This window comes from Chiloscyllium punctatum, chromosome 50 (genome assembly GCF_047496795.1).
Source record: "Chiloscyllium punctatum isolate Juve2018m chromosome 50, sChiPun1.3, whole genome shotgun sequence".
Taxonomy (NCBI): domain Eukaryota; kingdom Metazoa; phylum Chordata; class Chondrichthyes; order Orectolobiformes; family Hemiscylliidae; genus Chiloscyllium; species Chiloscyllium punctatum.
The window spans coordinates 46,191,797-46,218,225 of NC_092788.1; the positions used below are offsets into that span (position 1 = coordinate 46,191,797).

At 44.0% G+C, this 26,429-nt stretch overlaps 1 non-coding gene across 1 annotated transcript; it reads left to right on the forward strand.

Annotated features, from left to right (window-relative positions):
- The first annotated feature begins 24,301 nt into the window (after positions 1–24,301).
- Positions 24,302–24,375, forward strand: trnai-aau (transfer RNA isoleucine (anticodon AAU)). Its single transcript has one exon. It is a non-coding gene; the product is annotated as a tRNA-Ile (tRNA).
- Positions 24,376–26,429: the final 2,054 nt, after the last annotated feature.

Consider the following 26,429-nt stretch of genomic DNA (forward strand, 5'->3'; position numbering starts at 1 on the left):
CCTTCATTTAATGGAAATTGGAATATCGATGTAAAAGCGTTCTGCACAGGCTGCATGCAGTGCGGATGGGATTATACCTGTGTTCTGTACTGTTTCGAAGAATCTCAGGGGATCTTAGAAAATTCATGCACAGCAGATTGACTAATACAGGGGCATGGAGAAGTGCAGCAGGCAAGGTTGGGGGAATCCCAAGATGTTCTACAAAAATATCGATCAGAACAGAATAACCAGGGAACAATTTCAAAACCAATGCGGCTATCTGTGTGTGAAGCTGATGAACATTGATCGATTGTGACACAAGAGCTTCACATCCGTTTTACTTGGGAGAAGGAGGAGCATGTACAGAATTCAAGAAGATGCATTGTGAAGCTCTCGAACAAATTGATATAATATGCAAGTTGGGATTGATGGTTTTGAATGATTTAAAGTCCAGATGAGTTGTATCTCAGGATACTGTTTGAGACAAGAGAGGAAATGATCTGACCTAAATGTTTCAGTCGAATCTCGTCGCGAAGGAGATGCCAGAGGACGAGAGAACAGCGATGTTTTGACAAGTTACTGGAAAGTTGGTGGAGATAGACCAGTATCCAGTGGTGTACCACAGCGAGCAGTGCAGTGTATCTTATTATTTGTGATATTCATAAATGATGTAGATGTGAATGTGCAGGGAAGAGTGGGTTTGGGGGTTGAGTGTAATAAGTAATTTTGTGTTTGATACAAAGATTGGCCAGGTGGTTGGCAGTGAGGAGGAAGGCCTTATTTTACAGGAAGATACAAATGGAATGGTCAGATGGGCAGATCAATGGCAGACGGAATGCAAACCTGATGAATATTAGGTGATGCAGTGTGGAAGAAGGAACCACATAGGGGAGTACTCAATAAATGGCAGCACACTAGGAAGCTCAGAGGGTGTTTCTCCACATATCTCTAAATGTGACTGGACAGTGTAATAGCTAGTTAAGAAAGCACACGGGACTGTAGTCACAGAGTTTACGCACCGAGGCGAAATAATATGAGCAAAACATGCCATTGGTTAGGCCATAGATACAATGCTGTGTGCTGTTCTGGAAGCCACATATTTTTCGGAATTTCTGTTTGTTTGCCTGTATTTTAACTGTAGTGTGTAAATAAATTGTGTTTTTCTTATGGTCTTGTAGTTTGACCAGGCACATTGCATCTGGAACAGACACTTTACATTTACATTAAAATAAGAAAACATTAGAGTTTAGACTACCGCCTTCAATTATTTTGGAGGGGCTCTGGTGTGGTCCGAAACACGTGACTCCGCCCTTCTTGTGTAATTGTATGGAGGCACTAAATGGGCTATCTCTACACTTCTCCAATCATTTCATAGAGCAGAATGTTTTCCTCATATTCCTGTGAAACGAGCGTGAGGAGCTGAATGAGCTCTTCCTTTTAACTGTGGAAATGTGCAGTGTCCAGCAGTACTCTTACATGAATGTTACCAACATTTCAACAGCACAAGCCTGAATGTTATTCAGGTCTTGCTGCACATGGACACAGACTGCTTCAGGAGCTGAAGGGGTCTTTTTCTCTAAATATTGCATGATCTTCAGTAAACACCCCCACTTGTGATCTTATGGTGTGGGCAAGATATTTATTAAACAGCTGAAGATGTTTGTGCTGAGGAAGCTTCCTTGAGGATCTTTTACAGACATGTCCAGGACTGCTTGGATTTTTGTACACAGATCACAATCATTGTGCTTTATGCTTTAAATCACTCTAACCAGGGAAGTTTACAACTCATTGCCATTAAGTGAAATCCTGCTCAGGCTCATTGAGACCGCCCTTGGTTAAATGCTGCCTTGATGTCAGGGCCTGACACTCTTCCCTGAGCCCTTGTGTTCACATCTTTTGGTCATATCAACAGGCCACAGTGTGGGGGCAGGGAGTGTTTTTTGATCAGTCAGAGCATTGTGGGCTGTGAAGAATTGGACATGAAAGCGGATATTGGAACTTATGATCTTATTGTGGGGCAAGGCAGGCTTGCGGGGGAGGGGTGTGGGGCGTGGGGTGTGGTATGGTGGGGGTGGTCGGTGAGTGTGGATGATGTGGATGAATAACATTCTCCTGTTTGTGATGTTCTCACATTCTGTTATTGGAAAGTAGACACTGTTACTCTCCTGGAAGCTCTGTTATTGAATATTACCAGATTAGCTGGATCATCTCTGGGTGAGGAATGGAGGCTGTATTCACAGTGAAACTGGGTCTACAACTTGACCAACAAACGAAGCACAAGTTTCAGAAAGGGGAAGCTCAGTTCGGAGTGATGAGGAGCCTCTTTCACACCCCAGCCTGGGTTTTCCAATTGCACTTTCCAAACCAGCCCAAACTGGGTTGGACAGTTTTGAGGGGCTGAATGGTCTCCTCTGTTTCTGTGTACCAGGGTATAGCAGTAAGTAGCCTCTAACTGCTCGTATCTAGCAGGTTTGATGGGCGGAATGGAACACAGAAACATGGAACTGAGGAGCAGGAGTATGTCATTAGACACTTTGAGCCTTCTCTACCAGGGACTACGATTGTGGCCGATCAGGTTGTGGTCTCAGCTCCACTTTCCTGTCTGCGTGCCACTTCTCTGTCCAATATTTAACTAACTCAGGGTTGAATAAATGTGAACAAAGAGAGAATTCAAACTTGTGGGGAAGAGAATTCTCACTTGAAATGCCTGTTTAGAATTTCTGCTCATTCCTCTTCTCGAGTCATAAAGCATGCAATTGTGTAAGTGCTGACCAGACATCCCATTATTATCGTGTCTGATTTGACAGCATTTGGCTCATATTCCTCTAAAGCTCCTTATTCAGATACCCAAAAAGATGCCAGACTCCACCACTTCCTCTGGCAGATAATTCCATATGGACACCCCATCCCCTCCCCGTATGAAAACAATGCGTCTAAGTTCCCTCTAAAATATTTCCCCTCGTACCTTAAAACAGGCCTCCAGTCTGAAAAGCAATCCTCTACCAACCTCTGTCTCCTCCCTTCAATCTAATTTTTTATTCAATTGGCTTGGGTGCGCTGGTTCCCACGTGATCTAACCTTACTAACTTGCCTAATATGCAGAATCTTGTCGAACAACTTGTTCCAGTATGCATGGAAAACATCTACAACACTGCCTTCAACAATCTGCTTTGTCACCTCTTTGACAAACTCAGTCCAATCAGTGCGACACGATTTCTCATGCAAAAAGCCATGGTGACTATCCCCAATCAATCATTGCATTTGAAAATGCAAGCAATTAGCTATCCCTCAGAAACTACTCCAACAATTCACCCACCACTGATGTCTGGCTCACTGGTCCAGAGTTCCTTGAGTTGTTGTGTAACTGTTATCTTTTCTACTGCCACTCCTCAATTGGTAACAGCAAATTATCGGTAAAACCAGGTTGATGATATGGCTAGAGATATAGGTCTCACATTGGGTCAGGGTCAACTTCGGAAGAGGTCAGGTTGATTTCTTTCATTTGTTAAAATAACAAAATCATGACGAAAACAAGTTCCTCAAACTATGATGGAAAGGTGAATGTCAAACAGAATAGAAATTACAAAAATGTACGTTGATATTTCCATTTCTAAAAATACTGAGGAGCACAAACACACACTGACACACGCACAGATACATACACAGACAAGCACACACAGGCACACTCAAATACACACCCAAACACACACGCTCAGACGCACTCAAACACACACTCAGACATGTTCACACAGCCACACTCAAACACACAAAAACACTGACACAAAAACACGGATACACACACAGACACGTTCACATACAAGTGTACACACAAACACAGACAAATGCATGTACCGTAGAACGTAAAAAAAGTAGTGCAGACAAAAGGCCATTTGGCCCATTCAGTCTACTGAGCTACTGATCATGGCTGACATGTTTTTCAGGCCAATTCTCCTGCCTACTCACAACAAGCCTTGATCCCATCTTAAAGCATAACTTATCTAGTTTTATCCTAAAGACGCTAATGTGTCTCTGTGTGTGTGTATGTGTGTCTGAACGTGTGTGTGTGTGTGTGTGTGTGTGTTTGTGTGCCCGTGTGTGTCTGCGTGCATGTTTTGTCTCTGTGTGTCTGTGCTTGTGTATGTGTCTGTGTGACGCTGTGTGCGTGCCTTTGTGCGTGTGTATCTGTGTATGTGTGTCTGTGTGCGTATGTGTGTCTCTGTGCATGTGTCTGAGTGTGTTCATTTGTCTGTGTGTCTGTTTGTCTGTCTGTGTGTTTCTCTGTGTATGTGTCTGTATCTGTGTGTGTGTGTGTGCGTGTGGATCTGTGTACCTGTGTGTGTGTTTGCCTAATAGCAGGAGGCAGCAATATTGAGGAGGGCTATTTTTCAGACTGGAGGCATGATATTATGTTCTAGGCCAGCTCACTCAAAACGTTCTTAAGCAGGCAGGACAGACCTGCTTAAGAATGCAATTTGTTTCAATAATTGCACAGTGAAAATTACCCAGAGTAACCCAGCTAGGTTGACTATCATGTTTTAATATAGACAAAATGTAATTCACAAAATTACACAATGAAACACAAAGAACAGAATAAAGAACCCTACAGATCTAAGTCTATTCAAACTAGACTAAATTAGCTGTTCTGAACGTACACACCAGTCCCAAGAAGCAAACCCCCATTAAAAACTGGAAAGGTGGCACATCTGCTAACCGGATGAAGTTAGAAGGGCACAAGGAGAGAGAGAGGGAGAGAAAGAGAGAGAGAGAGAGAGAGAGAGAGAGAGAGAGAGAGAGAGAGAGAGAGAGAGAGATTGTCCACACAGCTGAACTCCATCTGGACCAAACAGCTCACCGAGACAGCTGACCACTCCCCTTTCATTATACCTTTGATCACAACACCGTTTAATCTCTGGACCAAACCAGTCACCTTGGAGCTTAGAGCTACATACGATACCTCTGGGAAAAAAAAGAAACTTTCAGAGAAAAGGGACAAGCTTTGTGATACTGCACAGTGGTGTTCCACAGGGACTTATGCTCAATCCATTTTTGTTTGGCATTTATAGAAATGATTCAGATGATAATTATGGAAGGTGTAGTTAGAAAGATGAAACCAAGATTGGCTATAAAGTGGACAGGTACCTTGATCAACTGTCTTAACGAATCCTAGAGTTGTACAGCGCTGAAGCAAACACTTTTGACGAACTCGTCCATGCAACCTGATTTCCTAAATTAATCGTGCCCTATTTGGGTCGGTGCGGTGGCTCAGTGGTTAGCACTGCTGCCTCATATTACCAGGGTGACTGACTGTGTGGAGTTTGCACTTTATCCCAGTGTCTGCGTTGGTTTCCTCCCACAGTCCAAAGGTGTGCAGATTGGGTGAATTGCCCATGCTAAATTGAACATAGTGTCAGATGCATTAGTCAAGGTTAAGTGGTTCTGGGTGGGTAACTTCAGAGGGTTGGTGTTGACTTGTTGGGCAAAAAGGCCTGTTTGTACTCTGCAGGAAATCTGATCTATGTGTCATCAATTTGCCCATATCCTTCTAAATCCTTCCTATTAAAATACCCAACTGGGTGCCTTTTAAATGTTGTAATTATACCAACCTCCACCACTTCCTCCGGCAGTTCATCATATACACGCTCCAATTTCTGAGTGAAAATGTTGCCACTGAGCTCCCTTTAAAATCTTTCCCCTCTCACATTAAATATATGCCTTCTAATTCTGGACTTCCAAACGTGGTGAAAAGATCTTGACTACTCACCCTATCCATGCCCTTCATGAATTTATAAACCTCTAGAAGGTGCAAATGTGACTCCAAACCAGGGCCTATGGTTTCAGTCATCCGGAGCTTAAATTCTGAAATTGAATACTGAAACCTCTTCCATCTCGATCAAATCACAATTCTAAACTCATTTTAGTCAACGTGTTCAAACATATTATAAAACACGTCTAGTAGGATTTGAACCTAGAGCTTTGCAGCCAGAGGTAGGGACCCTACCACCACTCCACAATAGTCCCTGAACTTCGAACACTATTCTCCTGTGTGTTTGTTCAGCAGCCTGTTCTGACATGCTGTGACACATCTCTGCACCTGAATCCAGACTGTTTGGTCTCGAGCTAGGGACACGTTCAGACAAATTCAGGAATTGGAATAGAATCCAGAGCTCTGCATCAGCGGTAGGAACACTACTGACTACACAAGACCTAAACAGTGCCTAAATGTTTAATTTTAAGTGCCAGCTATCAGTTTGGTATTGATTCATTGAAATCTGGTTCACTTTACTGAAAAAAACAGTGAGAATAATAATATTGTTTAAAAAATACAAGGTACTTGCCTCAATTGTAGGATATCGAGTTTATGTGCTCTAATTTCGAGATAAAATATGAACATCTTTAAATACTTGGCTATTATTTCCAGCATAAATGAATATTATCTGTAGTCTGCAACATGAGGGAATGAAGTCATGCAGACACACACTGCACTATGAAGGAACTCGAATAGATATCAATACTGAACATCTGAGACAAAGAAAGCACATACTTTCTGGCCTCAAACACCGATCACTGTTTCCCACCTCTAACGTGTGACTGCCCTCTTCCTAAAACTATTAAATGATACAGGCAGCTGATTACTTTCCAGCCTTTCTTCCCCAGTACGATCACTCACTCGCTAAAGAATGGCAGATGGAGTATAATGTTGATAAATGCAAGGTATTGTACTTTGGTAAAACAAACAAAGAAAACACATATACAATGAAAAGTCGAGCCAATAGTAGTGTTGTAGAACAGAACGACTTATGGATTCAGGCATAATTCTTTGAAGTTTGTATCATGTGTGGGCAGGGTGGTTATGAAGGTGTTTCGCTTGCAGGCCTTCATAATAGAGACATAGAGTCATAGAGAGGTACTGCGTGGAAAGAGACCCTCTGGTCTAACTCGTCCATGCCGACCAGTTGGCTTAACCTAATCTCGTTAAATTTGCCAACACGTTGCCCATATCCCTCTGGACCCTTCCTATTCATATACTCATCCGGACGTCTTTTAAAAACTTTAATTTGACCTGCCTCCACAACTTCCTCTGGCAACTTATTCCATACGCGCACCACCCTCTGTGCAAAAACAAAATTGCCCCTGAGGTCCCTTTTAAATCTTTCCCCGCTCACCCTAAACCTTTGCCTTCCAGTTGTGGACTCGCCCACCCTAAGGAAAAGACATTGGCTATTTACCCTTTGCATGCCTCTCATGATTTTATGAACCTCTATAATTCACCCACAGAGAAATCTGCCCCAGCCTAGTTAGGCTCTCCCTACAGCTCAAATCCTCCAGCCTTGGCAACATCCTTGTAAATCTTTTGTGAACTCTTATAAGTTTCACATCTTTCCAATGGGAATGAGACCAGAATTGCACACAATATTCCAAAAGTGGCCGAGCCAATGTCCTTTGCAGCCACAATATGACCTCCCAACTCTTGTACTCAGTGGTCTGAACAATAAAGGAAAGCATACCAAACACCTTCACTATCGTATCTACCTGCAACTCTACTTTCAAGGAACTACGAACCTGTACTCCAAGGTCTCTTTGTTCAGCAACATTCTCCGGGACTTTACCATTGAGTGTATGCGTCCTGCTCTGATTTGCTTTCCAAAATGAAGCACCTCACATTTATCTAAATATCTCTCCATCTGCCACTCCTCAATCCATTGGCCCATCTGATCAAGATACCATTTTACTCTGAGGTAACCTTCTTCATTGTCCACTACATTTCCAATTTTGGTGTCACCTGCAAATTTACTAACTATATCTCACATGTTCACATCCAAATCATTTATATACATGACAAGTAGCAGTAGACAGTCCTTTGAGTGCAGGATTTGGGACGGTATGTTCAGGTTGCACAGGACATTCGTGAGGCATGTCTTGGAGGACTGTGTGCAGTTCTGTCCGCCCTGTTATATAAAGGATATTATCAAGTTCGAGAGCGTTCAGAAGAGATTTATCAGGATGTTGCGGGGAATGGAGTCTTTGAGTTATAACGACAGGGTCAATAGACTTGGACATTATCTACTGGAGCGTAGGAGGCTGAGAGGTGACATTATAGAGATTTATAATATCATGAGGGGTATCGATAATGTTGAATTGTAGGCGTATTTTACCTCGAGTGGGGGATTGTTTTTAGATAAGAGGAGCACCTTTCTAAAAAGACATAGCGTCATAGAGCTGTATAGCATGGAAACAGTCCCTTTGGTCCAACGCATCCATGCAGACTAGATAGCCAAAATTAATCTCCTCCCTTTGCCAGCATTTGGCCCATTTCTCCCTGAACCCTTCCCATTCGTCTGCCCATCCAGATGCCTTTTAAATGTTGTAATTGTGCCAGCCTCCACACCTTCCTCTGGCAGCTCATTACACACAACCACCCTCCACATGAAAATGTTGCCCATTGGATCCCTTTTATGTCTTTCCCATCTCACCTTAAACCTTTGCCATCTAGTTTTCGGCTGCATTACCCTAAGGAAAAGACCTTGGCAATTCACTCTAACCATTGCACCCATGATTTTAACAACCTCTAAATTCAATCCTCATCCTCGGATGCTCCAGGGAAAACAGCCACAGCCTATTCAGCCTCCAACTGTAGCTTAAACACTCCAGTCCTGGCAACATTGTTGTAAACCCTTTCTGAACCCTTTCTGGGTTCACAACATCCTTCCTACAGCAGGTAGAATAGAATTGCATACAGTATTCTAAAAGTGGTCTAACCTTTGTCCTGTACAGATGTAACCCATTCTCCTAACTCACATACACAATGCACTGACCAATAACATGCCAAATACTTTCTTCACTATTCTATCTACCTGCAAATCCACTTTCAAGGAACTATAAACCTATACTCTGAGGTCACTTTGTTCAGCACCACTCCCCATAACTTGACCATTAAGTGTATAAGTCCTGCCCTGATTTGCCTTTCCCATATGCAGCATCTCACATTTATCTAAATTAAACTCTGTCGGCCACTCCTTGGTCCATTGGCTCATCTGATCAAGATCCTGTCGTAATCTGAGGTAATCTTATTTGTTGGCCATTATACCTCCAATTTTGGTGTCATCTGCAAACTTACGAACTATATCTCCGATGTTCATATGCAAACCATTTATATACATGATGAAAAGTAGCAGAACCAGCACCGATCCTTGTGGCACTCCACTGGTCACAGGCCTCCTGTCTGAAAAACAACCCTCCACCACAACCCTCTGTCCTCTACTTTTAAACCAATTCTGTATCCAACTGGCTAATTCCCCCTGTATTCCATGTGACCTAACCTTGCTAACCAGTCTCCCATGCAGAACCTTGTCGAATGCCTAATTGAAGTCTGTATAGATCACATCCAGCGTTCAGCCCACATCAATCTTCTCCGTTACTTCTAAACAAAAAATAATGAAGTTAGTGAGACATGATTTTCCAGGCACAACCCAATTTGCCTATCCTGATAAAGCGCTTTTGCCCAATACATCTATTTTCCTGCTCCTCAGATGCTGCCTGACCTGCTGTGCTTTTCCAGCACCACTCTAATCTAGACTCTCATCTCCAGCATTTCCAGCCCTCACATTTGTCTATCCCTAATGTATTTTTCCAAATACATGTAAATCCTGTACCTCATGATTCCCTCCAAAAACTTGCCTTCCACTGATATCAGGTTCACCAATCTATAGTTCCCTAGCTCTTCCTTTCCATTTTGTTTAATAGCACAACTTTAGTCAAACTCATAAATTCCAGCATTTCACCTGTGGCTATTCATGATAAAAACATCTCAGCAAGGGGCCCTGCAATCAATTCCTTATCCTCCTACAGAGTTATTGGGGCAACATGATCAGGACCCGTGAGGTTGTTTTTTTACACAACGTGTGGTTCATGTAGAGAGTGAACTTCCTGAGGAAGTGATGGATTATGGGTAAAGTTACAGCATTTAAAATGCACTTGATTAAGTACAAGAATAAGCGAATGTTTGGATAAATCTGGACGAAGCGCAGGCAGATGGGACTGGTTTAGTTTGGAATTATTGTCAGCATGGACTGTATGGGCCGATAGATCTGTTTGCAAATACCCTGTATAACTCGATGAGTCTATGTGTATTTACATATCCAATTATTTATCTGCATGTTTCTGTTGTGTTTGTCTCTTCCCGTGTGTCTACATATGTCGCTGTGTACCATTATGTGCATGTCTATCTCTGTGCTTGTTAGATGTGTTCCTGCATTAGTGTGTGGATTTCTGTCTCTGCATCTCTGTGGAATTGGAACTCTTGTTGTTTTTGGTGTGAATCACTGAAACGGGGTCAAAACCGCTCTCCCTTCCTCTCCCTTTCCCTCGTTTCTTTAAAGTGATCAATCCCACACTCTGCTGGTCTGGTTTCGGTCTTTTCAATCCTTTCTCACATGTAAGTTACTGGTAAGAGTAAGACATTAAAAATTGCAAGTTACAGGAAGTGCATTAAAATTAATCTCATCGCCTTGCAATGTGGCTACTCGGATTTGCTTGGATATAATTGCAATGGAAATATGCTTTAATGAGAATACTGTGTATTAAAAATACTACCCAGTGACAAACCGTTTCCACATTAGAGAACATTTGTGCACATGAAACTGTTCCACTCTGAGCGCTTCAGTCCAATGACAATCCTGTCCACACCAACCTTCTGTGTGTGTGTGTGTGTCTGTGTGTGCGTGTGTCTGTGTGTGTGTGTCTGTGTGTGTGTGTGTGTGTGTGTTGGTGCAATCAAAATTTAGATTGGATAGTGCTGTGAACTGCTGCCCTCTCTCTCCCTCCCAAACTGAATCCCTGATGGTTTACACACTTTACCACCACGATTACAGTGACGTCGGAGGTGGGAGGTGGGTGATGGGGTTTGGAGTGCAACAGAGATTGACAACAACAGAAAGCTCAGCAGCTCTGGAAGCCATCTTTGGACAGAAATGAAAGTTGACGTTTTGGATCGAGTGACCATTACTCAGAACTCGTGTCGGGGGACATTACATCACTTTAAACACCACAGAGACTGCCAGATTCGCCACACACAGATACACACACGAATATACACACATAGAGGCACTTGCTGTTCATTGACACTCCAGACATGGAGAGTGTCAGTATTTCTCTCGCTCCATGGTAACCTTGTCAATATTACAGTCGTTCTGTCTGGTGTGTGTCAGTATTTCTGTGTGGAGTATGATTGTAGGACAATTTCAATCTTTGCAGATATCAAACTTGGAAGAATTGTAAAGTTTGTTGAGGATAGCATAGAAGTCCATCAGGAAAGTTATATTTTGGTGTAGTGTTCAGGCGTATGGCAAATGCTGATCAAAGCTGAACAGTGTGAGGTGATGCTCTTTGGTAGGAAGGACATTGAAAGGTAACATTAAACAGGCTATACTGTTATAAAGGAGGTGCAAGAGCAGAGGGTGGTGGATGTATGAGCACAGATTATCGAAGAAGTCAGGACAAGTGGGGGTAGCGGAAAATCTCACAAATTAGTGTCAGTATCTGAGCTGTTTACAGGAGGAAGGAGTCTCGGTGCCCGCTTCCTGGGAGGTGGTGGAGATGGGTGTGTTGTGAGTCCACCCTGCTGCCCACCGAAACTGTGGGGATTCTATTTGTAACAGCTCAACACAAAAGGAAGATGGCATCAGGGCCATGGCTTCCAAGTTGTGCCGGGGGGAAAAGGAGCTGCCAGTGGGTTTAAAGTGAGAATTTCCCTTCACTGAACATTGCTCCTTACTCGATCGGTGGGACGTGGATGTTTCAGAATCTCCACACGAGGCATCCCGGTCCTCTCCGGCTCCTACCAGGGTACTCCCCACATGGCGGGGGGAGCGGGGTGAGGGAATGGATATCGGGCACTCCACCACACGGCTTGGCACTTTCTGTCCTATTCCAGGCTGTTTCTCCTGGAATGGGAGAAGGGGAGGGAGGGAGGGTAGGAGTGGGTGGCGCTGTTGTTAGTGCTGGTGTAGGTAGGAGGAGATATGGTGAGGTGTCCGGAGGGAGTCAGTCCATAGTTAATTAGTGCCAGGGGGGGGGGGTGGATAGTGGGGGGACAGAGAGGGGGTGAGAGAGAGAGAGAGAGAGAGAGAGAGAGACGGGGGAAGGTGCTGCATGCAGCAGTGAGAGTGGTGGGCCATGAGCCTTGTTCGGGGTCGGTGCTATTACAGATATACAGTGAGTGTGAGGGAGCAGAGGGAATAGAGTGACACTGACCCTGGCAGAGCGGGGAAGGTTTTGGATGCTTGTCATGTATTGCTGGACATTTCTTCAGACCGCAGATACTGCACTGAGCTGGGTGGAGAGCTCAGACCATGCTTGGTGGGTCTGGTGGTGTGGCCCCACTCTGGGAAGAGTAAGGCCCCCCTCTGTACTCGCCCATCCAGTAGGACCTCCGTTCCCCTGTCGACAAACCGTCTTGTAATTTTCCATTATCTGCAATACTCGGGGTAAACTGTGCAGGGCAGCTCCAAACTGAGAAAGCTCAGCCGTGTGCCTATTGGCCTTTTAAAGATGGCACCAGTGCCAGGGATCACGGAATATCCAGGGGTATCTGGGCGATGTTGAATACCTCCAACCATGATGGGTGGGAGAATAGGGCTAGCATTGAATGAGAGGGACACCATGGGGTGGGGGTTAATGAGAAAAGTTTTATAAGATAGCACCAGGAAACGAGCTCGGCTTTGTGCAGTCGATCCCTCTGTCACACTCAGTGAAAATGGCTAGGAGACGAATTATTGTTAGATTCAATCCAATGAGTCGAATACACTGCTGACCCCACTAACAGTAAAAAAGCTGCATTTGCTTATCCAATACTCTCCATCACAGAGAACGAGCTAAACATGAACTACGCTTGGGAAATAAGGCAGGTCAGGTGACTGAGATATCAGTTAGGACGCACCTTTGGACAAATAATCATAATTCCGTTAGTTTTAAAATAGAGATGGAAAAGAATGAACTGGGTCTAAAAGATAATGTTCAAAATTGGAGTAAGGCCAATTTTGATGATATTATCAAAAACTTCCAAACTGGATTTGGACAGATATTCGCAAATAACGGGCCAACTGTGAAGATTGAAGTCTTCAAAAATGAGATGTCAAGAGCCCAGACACAGTATGTCCCTGTTAGGATGAAGGGTAAGGCTGGTAAGTGTAAGGAATGCTGGAGGACTGGAGAAATTGAGGCTCTGGTCATGGATAAGAGGGAAACATATTTCAGGTAGAGAGAGGAGGAATCGAGGGTTTTCAGTATTCATTCATGGGATGAGAGTATCGCTGGTTGGGCCTGCATTTATTGCCGAATACTAATTGCCTAGAGGGCAGTTAAGAGTCATACACATTATTGTCGATCTGGAGTCACATGTAACCAATGACAGGTGAGGGTGGCAGTTGACTTACTTCAAGAACATCAGCGAACCAGTTGGGTTTTTTCCAAAAATCTAAAATGTCTTTGTCATCATCATTAGCCTCTTAATTCCAGATTTAAGGTCAATGTCCAGTGAGTCTACAGCCAGTAGGAGTATACTTAAGCGGGATATAAGGAGGCCATGATGGGGACATGAGATAGTTTTGGCAAATAGGGTTAAGGAGAATCCAGATCTACTCTACCCAATCATTTAGGAGAAAAGAGTAACTCCGGAGAGTTTTGGGCCATCTAAAGATTAGCAAAGCTGCCGATGTGCGAAACCACAGGAAATGGAGGCGACACTGAACAAGCGTTTTGACTGTGCAGAAGGATATGGAAGCCAGAGAACTCAACAGTGGTATCGTGAAAAGTGTCTGCATTACCAGAGGAGGAGATGCTGGACTTCGTAAAGCCTGTAAAGGTGGGAAAATCCCCAGGACCTGATCAGGTGTACCTGAGAACTCTGTGGGAGCGAGGGAAGTGATTGTTGGGCCCCTTGCTGGGATATTTGTATTGTCAATTGCCACAGGTGAGGTACCGGGAGATAGGAGATTTGATAACTTGGTGGAATTACTAAAACCATTTAAGAAGGATGGTAAGGAAAAGCCGGTGAGGCTGACGTCAGTGGAGGGCAAATTGTTGGTGAGGATTATGTGGCACAAGGTGTGCATGTATTTTGAATGGCAAGGACTGATAAGGGATAGGCAACATGGCTTGAAGCATGGGGAATCCTGTCTCACTAAATTGACGGAGATTTATTTTGAAGAAGTGACTAAGAGGATTCATTGAGGCCGAGAGGTGCACCTTGTCGATATGGACTTCATTCAAACATTTGACCCTTTCCACATGGCAGACTGGTTAACAAGTTTAGTTCACATGGAATACATGGAGAACTAGCCACGTGGATATAAAATTGGCTCGAAGGTAAAAGACAGAGGGTGGTGGTGAAGGGTTGCTTTTCCAACAGGAGGTCTGTGACCAGTGGTGTTCTACAAATATCCGTGCTGGGTCCACTATTTTCACGATTTATGTAAATCATTTGGATGCGAACATAGCAGCGATAATTGGTAAGTTTACATCTGACACCAAAATTGATGGTTGAGTGGATAGCAAGAAGGTTTACCTCAGAGTAAAATAGGATCCTGATCAGATGGGCTGATGGGCTGAGGCGTGGCAAATGGTGTTTAATTTAGATAAATGTGAGGTGCTGCATTTTGCAAATGCAAATCAGGAAAGGACATATACACTTAATGGTAAGGTTCTGCGGGGTGTTCCTGAAACATGAGACCTTGCAAGCCAGGTTCATAGTTAATTGAAAGTAGAATCGCAGGTTGGTAGGATAGTGAAGAAAGCATTTGGTATGCTTGCCTTTACTGGCTAGTGCTTTGAATTGGCAGGTCACGTTGCTGCTGTACAGCACCTAGTTTGGCCAGTTTTGCAGTATTGCATTTAATTCGCGTTTCCCTCCTATCGGAAAGATATTATGAATATTGAAGGGAGTCAGAAAAGATTTATAAGGTAGTTGCCAGGACTTGAGCTATAGGGAGAAGGTGAGTACGTTGGGGCGATTTTTCCTGGAGCGTGAGGGGCATGTATAGGATGAATCGCCAAGGTCTTTTCCCCAAACCTAGAGGACATAGATTTCCGGTGAGAGTGGTAAGATTTAAAAATGACCGAAGGAGCAACTTTTTCCAACAGAGGTTGGTGCATGTTTGGAATGAGCTGCCAGTGGAGATGGAGGAGGCTGTTACACTTACAACATTTAAAAGACATTTGAATGTGTACATGAAGAGTAAGGGTTTACAATGATATGGGCCAAATGTTGGCAAATGGGACTCGTTTAATTTGGGATATCTGATCGACATGGACGAGTTAGACTGAAGGATCTGTTTCCGTGCTGCATATCTCCAAGACTCCATGTCCCTGTCTGACCTCACTCAAATATCCCATTAATTATTCATTCCCGGAAATACCAGTTTATGTTGTGAGATGCCATCCAAATGGCTTCACTTCAGCATTCTGAAACCTGTGAACACATCCTCCCATAGCACTGTATCTAAGTCTCTCTCTCTGTCTATTTCCCAAATCCCTCCCATTTGTTGCTATTTAAAACTGTTGGTATTTAAACCCTGACATCCAGTTTTAATTGTCCAGTTTTAATGTGAATAACTGTCCCATATCTTCCTCTTACCTTTTTTTTAGATTAGATTAGATTAGATTACGTACAGTGTGGAAACAGGCCCTTCGGCCCAACAAGTCCACACCGCCCCGCCGAAGCGCAACCCACCCATACCCCTACATCTACCCCTTACCTAACACTACGGGCAATTTAGCATGGCCAATTCACCTGCCCTGCACATCTTTGGACTTTGGGAGGAAACCGGAGCACCCGGAGGAAACCCACGCAGACACAGGGAGAACGTGCAAACTCCACACAGTCAGTCGCCCGAGGCGGGAATTGAACCCGGGTCTCTGGCGCTGTGAGGCAGCAGTACTAACCACTGTGCCACCGTACCTTGAATGTTGTTCACCCGAGAGCATCAGTTTCTAACATTAAGATGCTTAAAAACAATGTGAAAAATGCATAGCTTGCATTTTCTTTGACTTCCAAGTATCCTGTCCTGTGCTCCATTTTGAATAGTCGGTTTCGAGCAGTTTTCAGGCACATCTTTGTAACTTGCTCTGTGCCTATCCATTGAATGCCTGTGTTAATCACTCGCTGCTGATCGTGTGCTCAGTAACATGAGGAATCCCCTCAACTGTTACTGATTCAGACCAGGTTCCTACTTGCAGTTGAGTGTCGTTTGACTTAATTCTAGTTTTGGTCCATTCGTGGAAATGTTGAGCACCGTTTCCTGGAGACTGTGCTTTAAACTGCTGTGGGACATTCAGGAAGACCAGAGACTTTGGTGACCTCCTCTGGATGGGTCATGGGGGCTGCAGTTAGGGCATCTGGGTCTGCAACATGAACAACGAATGGAGCAGAGTCTGCAGAGAGCGGAATGAGGAAATCACAATCAGATCAGCCGTGGTCTTAGAGAATGTTAGAGCAGGATTGAATGGCTCGCTCATGCAACATTTTCAGATATTTCTGTCTGAAACAAGACAATTCCCCTTCTCTCCCAGTGACCCATACTGATGGGGAGTGAGTCACCTCCTTGTGTTCCTGCGTAACAGGAACCTGGGGCCTCACTCGCCCTCTGATTTCTCCCGTTCCAGTCCTGAGCAGTTGAGTGTCTGCCTCTTGTTCCCGTGTCCCAGTATTGAGCAGCTGAGTGACTGCCTCCTGTTCCTGTGTCCCAGTATCGAGCAGTTGAATGACTGCCTCCTGTTCCTGTGTCCCATCCTCTAGCAGTTGAGTGACTGCCTCCTGTTCCTGTTTCCAAATCTCGAGCAGTTGAGTAATTCCATCCTGTTCCTGTGTCCTAGGCTCGAGCAGTTGAGTGAATGCTTCCTGTCTTTCCCTGTTTCTGAGCAGCAGTTTCAAAGCTCTTTTATTTTTTGTCTTAAACAAGACAATTCCCCTTCTCTCCCAGTGACCCATACTGATGGGGAGTGAGTCACCTCCTTGTGTTCCTGCGTAACAGGAACCTGGGGCCTCACTCGCCCTCTGATTTCTCCCGTTCCAGTCCTGAGCAGTTGAGTGTCTGCCTCTTGTTCCTGTGTCCCAGTATTCAGCAGCTGAGTGACTGCCTCCTGTTCCTGTGTCCCAGTATCGAACAGTTGAATGACTGCCTCCTGTTCCTGTGTCCCATCCTCTAGCAGTTGAGTGACTGCCTCCTGTTCCTGTGTCCAAATCTCGAGCAGTTGAGTAATTCCATCCTGTTCCTGTGTCCCAGGCTCGAGCAGTTGAGTGAATGCCTCCTGTTTTTCCCTGTTTCTGAGCAGCAGTTTCAAAGCTCTGATATTTTTTGTCTGAAACAAGACAATTCCCCTTCTCTCCCAGTGACCCATACTGATGGGGAGTGAGTCATCTCCTTGTGTTCCTGCGTAACAGGACCCTGGGGCCTCACTCGCCCCCTGATTTCTCCCGTTCCAGTCCCGAGCAGTTAAGTGACTGCCTCCTGTCCCTGTGTCCCAGTCTCGAGCAGTTGAGGGACTGCCTCCTGTTCCTGTGTCCCAATATCGAGCAGTTGAGTGACTGCCTCCTGTTCCTGTGTCCCAGTGTTGAGTCGGTGAATGACTACCTCCTGTTCCTGAGTCCCAGTTTCGAGCAGTTGAGGGACTGCCTTCTATTCCTGTGTCCCAACCTCGAGCAGTTGAGTGTCTGCCTCCTGTTCCCGTGTCCCAGTCTCGAGCAGTTGAATGACTCCCTCCTGTTCCTGTGTCCCAGTCGCGAGCAGTTGAGTGACTCTCTCCTGTTCCTGTGTTCCAGGCTCGAGCAGTTGAGTGACTGCCTCCTGTTTTTCCCTGTTTCTGAGCAGCAGTTTTAAAGCTCTGAATGATTTCTCAAGGTTATGCAAGGACTTGATAACAAGGCATTTCCAACTAGGAGCAGCATTACAGAAAGGTATCTGGAATCTTCCCCACCAGACATCTTTTGCAGCCGGTATGTTATTGTATCCCAGTCCCATAAAGAAACAGGGCAAAACATATACAATACAGCTGTGTTCCGGCAATACTCCCACATTCAGGGAAAAAAGATTAAAAAGATTGAAAGATTTATAATCGATCCCTCAGCAAACTTTATCCATTCCATTCAAACTGAGTAGATTTTTCCTTTCATTGTGATATGTAACATGATGTATGGAATTGGTTAACTGAATGTGATTGTTTGTTGATTGTGATTAATGTCAGTCTCCGTTGATTATAACTATCCCACTGGAGGGTTTCTATTTTTGAATGATAAATGGGCTCTGTTCAATATGTTATCCCATGGTATGAGTGGGAGCAACACGGACAGCACTAACAGGGATCATCAGCTCCAGAGAGAAGGGGAAGAGAGATCAGAATCTGAGAACATTAAACTGGAATGTTCCAACAACGAACGGGAGTTTATCCAGTTATGTTTCAATTCTTTCTACATATTATTGGTAGCTATTATCACCGCGGATCAAATATGCACTTTACATTATTCAATATTTTTATTATCCTATCCTGGCTATTGTTGGAGTCCCTGGTAAGTTTCGCTGTCTATTTATTATTTGCATGAACCATGTGCGACTGTATTACTCTTGTTTTCAATTACTCTACTCTATAAACATTCACTCTCCAAACTACCAGGAACAACAGTGAACTTGTTTCATTCTTTCTCTCCGTCTTTAGTTCTGACTGTGCCTTGTTGAGTGACCTACTCAGTTTCAGCTATGAACCAGGATTCATTGCATCACTGCCCTTGCTATTTAAATATTGAAAGCTTGGAGGTCACTATCTTCTGTTCTGGATACAAATTCCATTTCGTTCCTCTCACTCCATCTTACCCCTGGTCAATAACTGAGGCTGAAACAGATGAGTCACATCTATGGTGATGCTTTTAGCCACGAGCTGATTACAGACACCATATCCTGACCATTTCTAATTGTAACTATCAACACCTGCAGAATATACTTCACTGGTTCATCCCATCTGCTACTTTAATTTTGAGCTATGAAATACTCTTAATGAAGCCAATAATCTGCTGCTGACTCTCCCAGCTTCAAACTTGCCAAAGCAAATTTGAGTCTGATACTCCATGGCTTGCATTTAAATGCAGACCAAAATCCCATCATTCCAGTACGGATTGATTTATATTGTTTTTGGTTCTGGCAATGCCTTTCCTTTAATATTCACAACATCGACGTCACCTCTGTCTATGACACTGTTCTCAGTCTCCCTCTGTTAATTACACAAACTCCTGTCACATTTAATCTGATTTCCTCCATGTCTGTTCTCTCTCAAACAACAAATGTCATATCTACTGTCGCCAATACACACACACACATATACACACGCGCACACGCACACACACACACACGCGCACACACGAACACACACACAAAATATCTCGCCTTATACTGGTGCAGTGGAGATACAGAACCATACATTTGTCATTCACTGCATGGGTTGCAAATCTTCCGGTGCAAGTCTGAAATGCAGTGCACGTATAGTCGTAATATACTGGCAAAGATTTGCAAGGCTCCCCATGCCGAGCATGTATTCGAGTTTATAGAGTAGTCCACTTGCATGGTCGGCACAGCTCTCCATTCTGGCTGGTACCTTGCTCCAGTTTATGGTGTCTGGGATAGTTCTGTGAGGCAGATTCAGAATTTGATGTAACTAACCATTTCAACTAATCTGGCAATAATTCGGCAATCATCTGGCTATAATGAATGTTTCCATTCTTGTAATTGGACCCACCATTGTCTCACTTCCCTGTCTCCTTATCCATTTTTTGACAACATGTTATCAGTTAATTCATTGTTTGTTTTTCTGTGCCTTTCCCTGGTGTTGTTTTGTGGCTCCCGAATGTATCGACTGTTGGTATTGTGAAGCTCAGAAACAATGAAATGGTATGTGGGGGGCTGTTGTTCCATGTTGTGTCGTGGGATCCAGCAGCTTTGAGACATGCCTTTGAAAGTTGGTCTGTGCCTGTCCACTGAAAGACTGTTGGTCCCTCTCAGATGACCGTGTGGTCAGTAACATGAGGAAGCCCCTTGGGTATTATTGTAAAGGACCAGGTGTCTAACTTGTAGCTGTGGGGCTTCTGACTGACTCCTGTTACTGAAAGGTTCGTGGAGGTGCTGCGGATGGTTCACTGGAGGTTGTGCTGTGAGCTGCCTCAGACATTCAGGGAGACCTGAGGATTTGGTGACCCAACTCTGGATGGAGGAACGGGAGTGTAGTGACAGCATCTGGGTCTGTAACATGAACAACAAATGGAGCAGAGGCTGCAGAGAGGGGAAGCTCTGAAACCATGGTGAGAGTGTGTGTGGGGAAGTGGATCTATCAAATCTGTCTGTGTGTTAACAAGGACGCATGCATTCTCTCGCTCTACCCCTTAAATACACCCATGCACTCTCTCCCTCCCCTCCCAACACTCAAATACACTCCCCCCTCTCTCACACGCAGGCATACCATGTCTCTCACCCCCTCACGTAGACACTCCACCTCGCTGTCAAACACACACATCTGCTTGAATGCAAACACACGCACACACACACACACACACACATCTGAGCTGAATTTGCATTTGCCGATTTGTATTTGCAGATGCATTATATTTTGTCAAAAAATATATAATTTGTATACAGTCAGTCAATGCGGTATTTTATAAACTCCTACTTTGGACATAAACCCAGACTGACTCCACGTGAAGACACAGACACACTCCAAACAAGACCTCACTGTAAAATACATTGCCCGATTGGAGGGGTCACCTCCTTTACATCGATAATACCTGAAGGTGTCTCCAGGCAATGACTTGAAATAAATTCTCTGCTTTGCATATTAAACAATCAAAACCTTAATCTCGATTCGAACTGATTAAAGATTTAGGAACCATTTCGATGTGTTCAATTCATGCACATGAGTTGCACAACCTTTTGATCTTTCCTCACAAATTCTGTTTCTAAGATCTTCTCTCTCGAACACCTGATGAATGAGCAGCGCTATGGAAGCTTGTGTTTTTAACGAAACCCGTTGGACGATAACCTGGTGCCGTGTGATGTTTGACCTTGTCCAACTCAGTCCAAAGCCAGCACTTCCATGTCATGGTTTTTTATTGGTTAGCCAATATTTTCTCCAAGCAAATAAATTTTCCTAACTCCATATGCTCTTGTATTTTATATTAATCTTTTGTCAGGCACTTTATGCATTGCCTTCTGAAAGTCCAGCTATAATACATCATTCGGATCCCCTTTGTTCACCTTGTTTGTCGCATTTTTAAAAAAATTAAATAAATCATTCAAACAAGATTTACCCGTAATAAAACCATGTCGACTGTGATGGATTGTGCTTTGACTTTGAAAGTCTCTTGTTAATTTCTTCATAACTGAAATAAACAGTGAAGTTGGTTATTTGAAGTTGTTCCATTTCCATAACCTCGACAGTCCCTTTCACAATTCGTTGTGGCAGGAACGAGGCTGTAAAAGATCGGCTCCAATTGCTGTTTAAGAGGCATGAGTGGCTGATTGGACTCATTCTGTTCCTGCTTTACTCACTCGATGGGCTGAATGTCCTCCTAGTGTTGCTACATTATAAACTCGATGGATTGCATGCCCTGCGCCTATTCCTGACCAAACGGCTCAAGATCTCAATGTCCTCCTCCTGTTGCTCAATGACAGGTTTGGAGATGTATGGACTCTCCCTTCTGATATGCCACGTTTTGAGGGTTGATTGTGCAGGCAGGCTGTATTGCCCACATAGGTAGCTAAGTGGTTAGCACTGCTGCCTCCCAGCACGAGATATATGGGTTCAATTTCAGTCTCGGTCACTATCTGTGTGGAGTTTGCACATTCGCCCTGTCCCTGCAAGTAATCCCATCGGGTACTCCAGTTTGCTCCCGCAGTCCCAAATTGTGCAGGTTAACTGGATTACTCATGGAAAATGTCAGGTGTGCAGAGATTGTGCTGGGGGGATGAGGGTTTGCATGGGATGGTTTTCAGCATATCAGTGTGGAGTCGATGGGTGAAATGGCCTGTTTCTACACTATAGGGATTCTATGAATAACACCTTTGTTGCAGAAATCATTTGAGGTAATAATCTCTGAGTTAATTCCAATGTGATTTCCTCAATGAGGAGATTAATTCTAAGCACATCACTGGTTAGAGCGTGGTGCTAATAACGCCAAGGTCGTGGGTTCGATCCCCACACTGACCACATGCAGCGCTTGTGTGGTTGCTGTGTTTCCAAACAACGTGCCCCACAAAGCCGGAAGCGTCATCTGCGTAATAAAGCCTTTGACAGGGTTAGACGCACGACTTGATCGCCGTACCCGTGATGACTGGTGGATGTTGTCTGTAGCAAATCAACCAGTCTCAGTTGTTTTCACCAACAAATGCAAAACATGAAATACGTGCAGTATTAGGCAGACCTGGCACAGTCTCGGAGGAGAACCAGAGTTCAGGCTTCAATTCAATCAAAGATTCGTTCGTGTTTTGTTCCTGGATCACTGTTAATTACTGCGGATGCTGGAATCTGAAACCAAACGTGAAAATGCTGGAAAATCTCAGCAGGTCTGGCACCATCTGCAAGGAGAGAAAAGAGCTGACGTTTCGAGTCTAACTGATTAAAGATAAAGATAAAAACAAAGGGGGAGTATTATGGAGCTATTTATACCACGCTGAGAGAAGGTGAGTCAAGGCTCCAGATGCAAAGGTGATAATGACAGTGCATGGAGAGATTAAAGGGAGATTAAGAGACTTGAATGACTCAGGCTGAAGTCAGCGCTATGTGACAAAATATGTGAGGGAGGGGTGAAGCAGAGACAAAATGGAAAACAGGGGAGAAGGGTAGCAAAGCGGGAAGAGGAGAGGAAAAAGGTATTGAGCGAGTGGGGAGCGAGAGAAAGAGAGACAGTCAAGAAATAAGAGGTACAGAACAGTGAAAAAAAACACAACTAAAAAAGTTAAATAAAATAACTGAAATAAAATTACCTGAAGTTGTTTGAATTCAACAACTTCAGACAATTTTACTTCTTGTTTTTATTTATCTTTTTTTATCATTTCACCTGCACTATCATAGAGCCATTAGATATGGACAGCACTGAAAACACAGTCTTCGGTCGTACTCGTCCATTCCGAACAGATATCCTCAACTGATCCAGCCGCGATTGCATGCACTTGACCCATTTCTCTCTAAACCTTTCCTATTCAAGTACACGTCCAGATTCCTTAACAGTATTGGAATTATAACATCCATCACCAGCTTATTTCATTCTCTTCATTTCTCTTCTTTTCTCTTCTCTTGGCTTCTTCTTCTTTTCTCTTTTCTCTTTTCTCTTCTTTTCTCTTTTCTCTTCTTTTCTCTTCATTTCTCTTCTTTTGTCTTCTTTTCTCTTTTCTCTTCTTTTCTCTTCTTTTCTGTTTTCTCTTTTCTATTCTTATTTCAGAAACGCACCACCCTCTGCGTGCAGCCGTTGCCCCTCACTGCCTTTCGAATTCTCACCCTCCCACACCAGATTTATACCCTCTAGTTCTGAACTGCCCCACCTGAGCGAAAGGAACTTGTCTATTTACCCGATTCATTCCCCTCATGATTGAAAAACCTCCGTAAGATCAGCTCCCAGCCTCTGACGCGCCAGGCCAAATAGTGAGCGAGTGTTCAGCCTGTCAACGTTTGCACCTTTTCCATTTTCAAATGTAGGGTGTAGCATGCTGTCTGAAGCAATCATTTTAGCAGCTGACCTGTCGCTGACAAACTCTGCAGGAAGGCCTGATAACTTACTGTCAAACGAAGATTGCATAAGCAACATGAGTCATTGAGCAAAACGTGCAATTGACTTCTGAGCTGTTGCTGACAGCGAAGCAACTGCGTCGTTCGGGAGCAGAAAGAACCCCACTGATAGATTACAATTCAAATGCATTTGGCATAAGGTTCGTAGCAGTTAATCAGCAGCACATAACCCTGACTCCAAAGGTCTGTGAGTATCCAGAAGAACAGTGAGCGATCGTTGAAGGTACAGTTCTCCAGACGAGATTTGACAACGTGACAAGCTGCAGCTGAGCTGGTGGCGTTGCGATTGAAATTACATGCGTCCGGACATTGTGCTTAATTTTAGATATCAGAGCAAATGGTTAACTCGAGTATGCGTGTTCGGAAAAGTAAATGTTTTTTTTGTTGAAAAGCTTTGCAACGAAAGGAAATACTTCAGACTATCGTGCGATCGATTAGAAGCAGAAAATGCAGAGCAGCCGTGGTTGTGAGCACCGACAATATAGGCATTTGCTTTAACCAGGCCGCCAGCGTTGGTCGGTTAGCTCAGCTGGTTAGAGCGTGGTGTTAATAACGCCAAGGTCGTGGGTTCGATCCCCACACTGACCACATGTAGCGCTTGTGTGGTTTCTGCGTTTCCAAACAAAGTGCTCCACAAAGCCGGAAACGCGATTGGTGCAATAAAACGTTTGACAGGGTTAGACGCGCGACTTGATCGCTGTACCCTTGATGACTGGTGGATGTTGTCTGCAGCAAAACAACCAGTCTCAGTTGTTTTCACCAACAAATGCAAAACATGAAATACGTGCAGTATTAGGCAGACCTGGCACAGTCTCGGAGGAGAACCAGAGTTCAGGCTTCAATTCAATCAAACATTCGTTCGTGGTTTGTTCCTGGATCTCTGTTAATACTCGTCACACGACTTCCAGAGGAAATTCGTTCGCTTGCTCACCTCTCATGCATCGACACTGGAGTTATCAGATCACCAGCAATATCATAGAACCATTAATAAAAGCAAATTACTGCGGATGCTGGAATCTAAAACCAAAAGAGAAAATGCTGGAAAATCTCAGCAGGCCTGGCACCGTCTGCAAGGAGAGAAAAGAGCTGACGTTTCGAGTCTAACTGATTAAAGATAAAGATAAAAACAAAGGGGGAGTATTATGGAGCTATTTATACCACGCTGAGAGAAGGTGAGTCAAGGCTCCAGATGCAAAGGTGATAATGACAGTGCATGGAGAGATTAAAGGGAGATTAAGAGACGTGAATGACCCAGGCTGAAGTCAGCGCTATGTGACAAAATATGTGAGGGAGGGGTGAAGCAGAGACAAAATGGAAAACAGGGGAGAAGGGTAGCAAAGCGGGAAGAGGAGAGGAAAAAGGTATTGAGCGAGTGGGGAGCGAGAGAAAGAGAAACAGTCAAGAAATAAGAGGTACAGAACAGTGAAAAAAAACACAACTAAAAAAGTTAAATAAAATAACTGAAATAAAATTACCTGAAGTTGTTTGAATTCAACAACTTCAGACAATTTTACTTCTTGTTTTTATTTATCTTTTTTTATCATTTCACCTACACTATCATAGAGCCATTAGTTATGGACAGCACTGAAAACACAGTCTTCGGTCGTACTCGTCCATTCCGAACAGATATCCTCAACTGATCCAGCCGCGATTGCATGCACTTGACCCATTTCTCTCTAAACCTTTCCTATTCAAGTACACGTCCAGATTCCTTAACAGTATTGGAATTATAACATCCATCACCAGCTCGTCTGGTAACTTATTTCAGAAACGCACCACCCTCTGCGTGCAGCCGTTGCCCCTCACTGCCTTTCGAATTCTCACCCTCCCACACCAGATTTATACCCTCTAGTTCTGAACTGCCCCACCTGAGCGAAAGGAACTTGTCTATTTACCCGATTCATTCCCCTCATGATTGAAAAACCTCCGTAAGATCAGCTCCCAGCCTCTGACGCGCCAGGCCAAATAGTGAGCGAGTGTTCAGCCTGTCAACGTTTGCACCTTTTCCATTTTCAAATGTAGGGTGTAGCATGCTGTCTGAAGCAATCATTTTAGCAGCTGACCTGTCGCTGACAAACTCTGCAGGAAGGCCTGATAACTTACTGTCAAACGAAGATTGCATAAGCAACATGAGTCATTGAGCAAAACGTGCAATTGACTTCTGAGCTGTTGCTGACAGCGAAGCAACTGCGTCGTTCGGGAGCAGAAAGAACCCCACTGATAGATTACAATTCAAATGCATTTGGCATAAGGTTCGTAGCAGTTAATCAGCAGCACATAACCCTGACTCCAAAGGTCTGTGAGTATCCAGAAGAACAGTGAGCGATCGTTGAAGGTACAGTTCTCCAGACGAGATTTGTCAACGTGACAAGCTGCAGCTGAGCTGGTGGCGTTGCGATTGAAATTGTATGCGTCCGGACATTGTGCTTATTTTTAGATATCAGAGCAACTGGTTAACTCGAGTATGCGCGTTCGGAAAAGTAAATGTTTTTTTGTAGAAAAGTTTTGCAACGAAAGGAAATACTTCAGACTCTCGTGCGATCGATTAGAAGCAGAAAATGGACAGCCGCATTTGCTTTCATCGTACCAGCTGCGCTGATCTGTTAGCTCAGCTCTTACCAACGCTGCACATGGTCCATGTG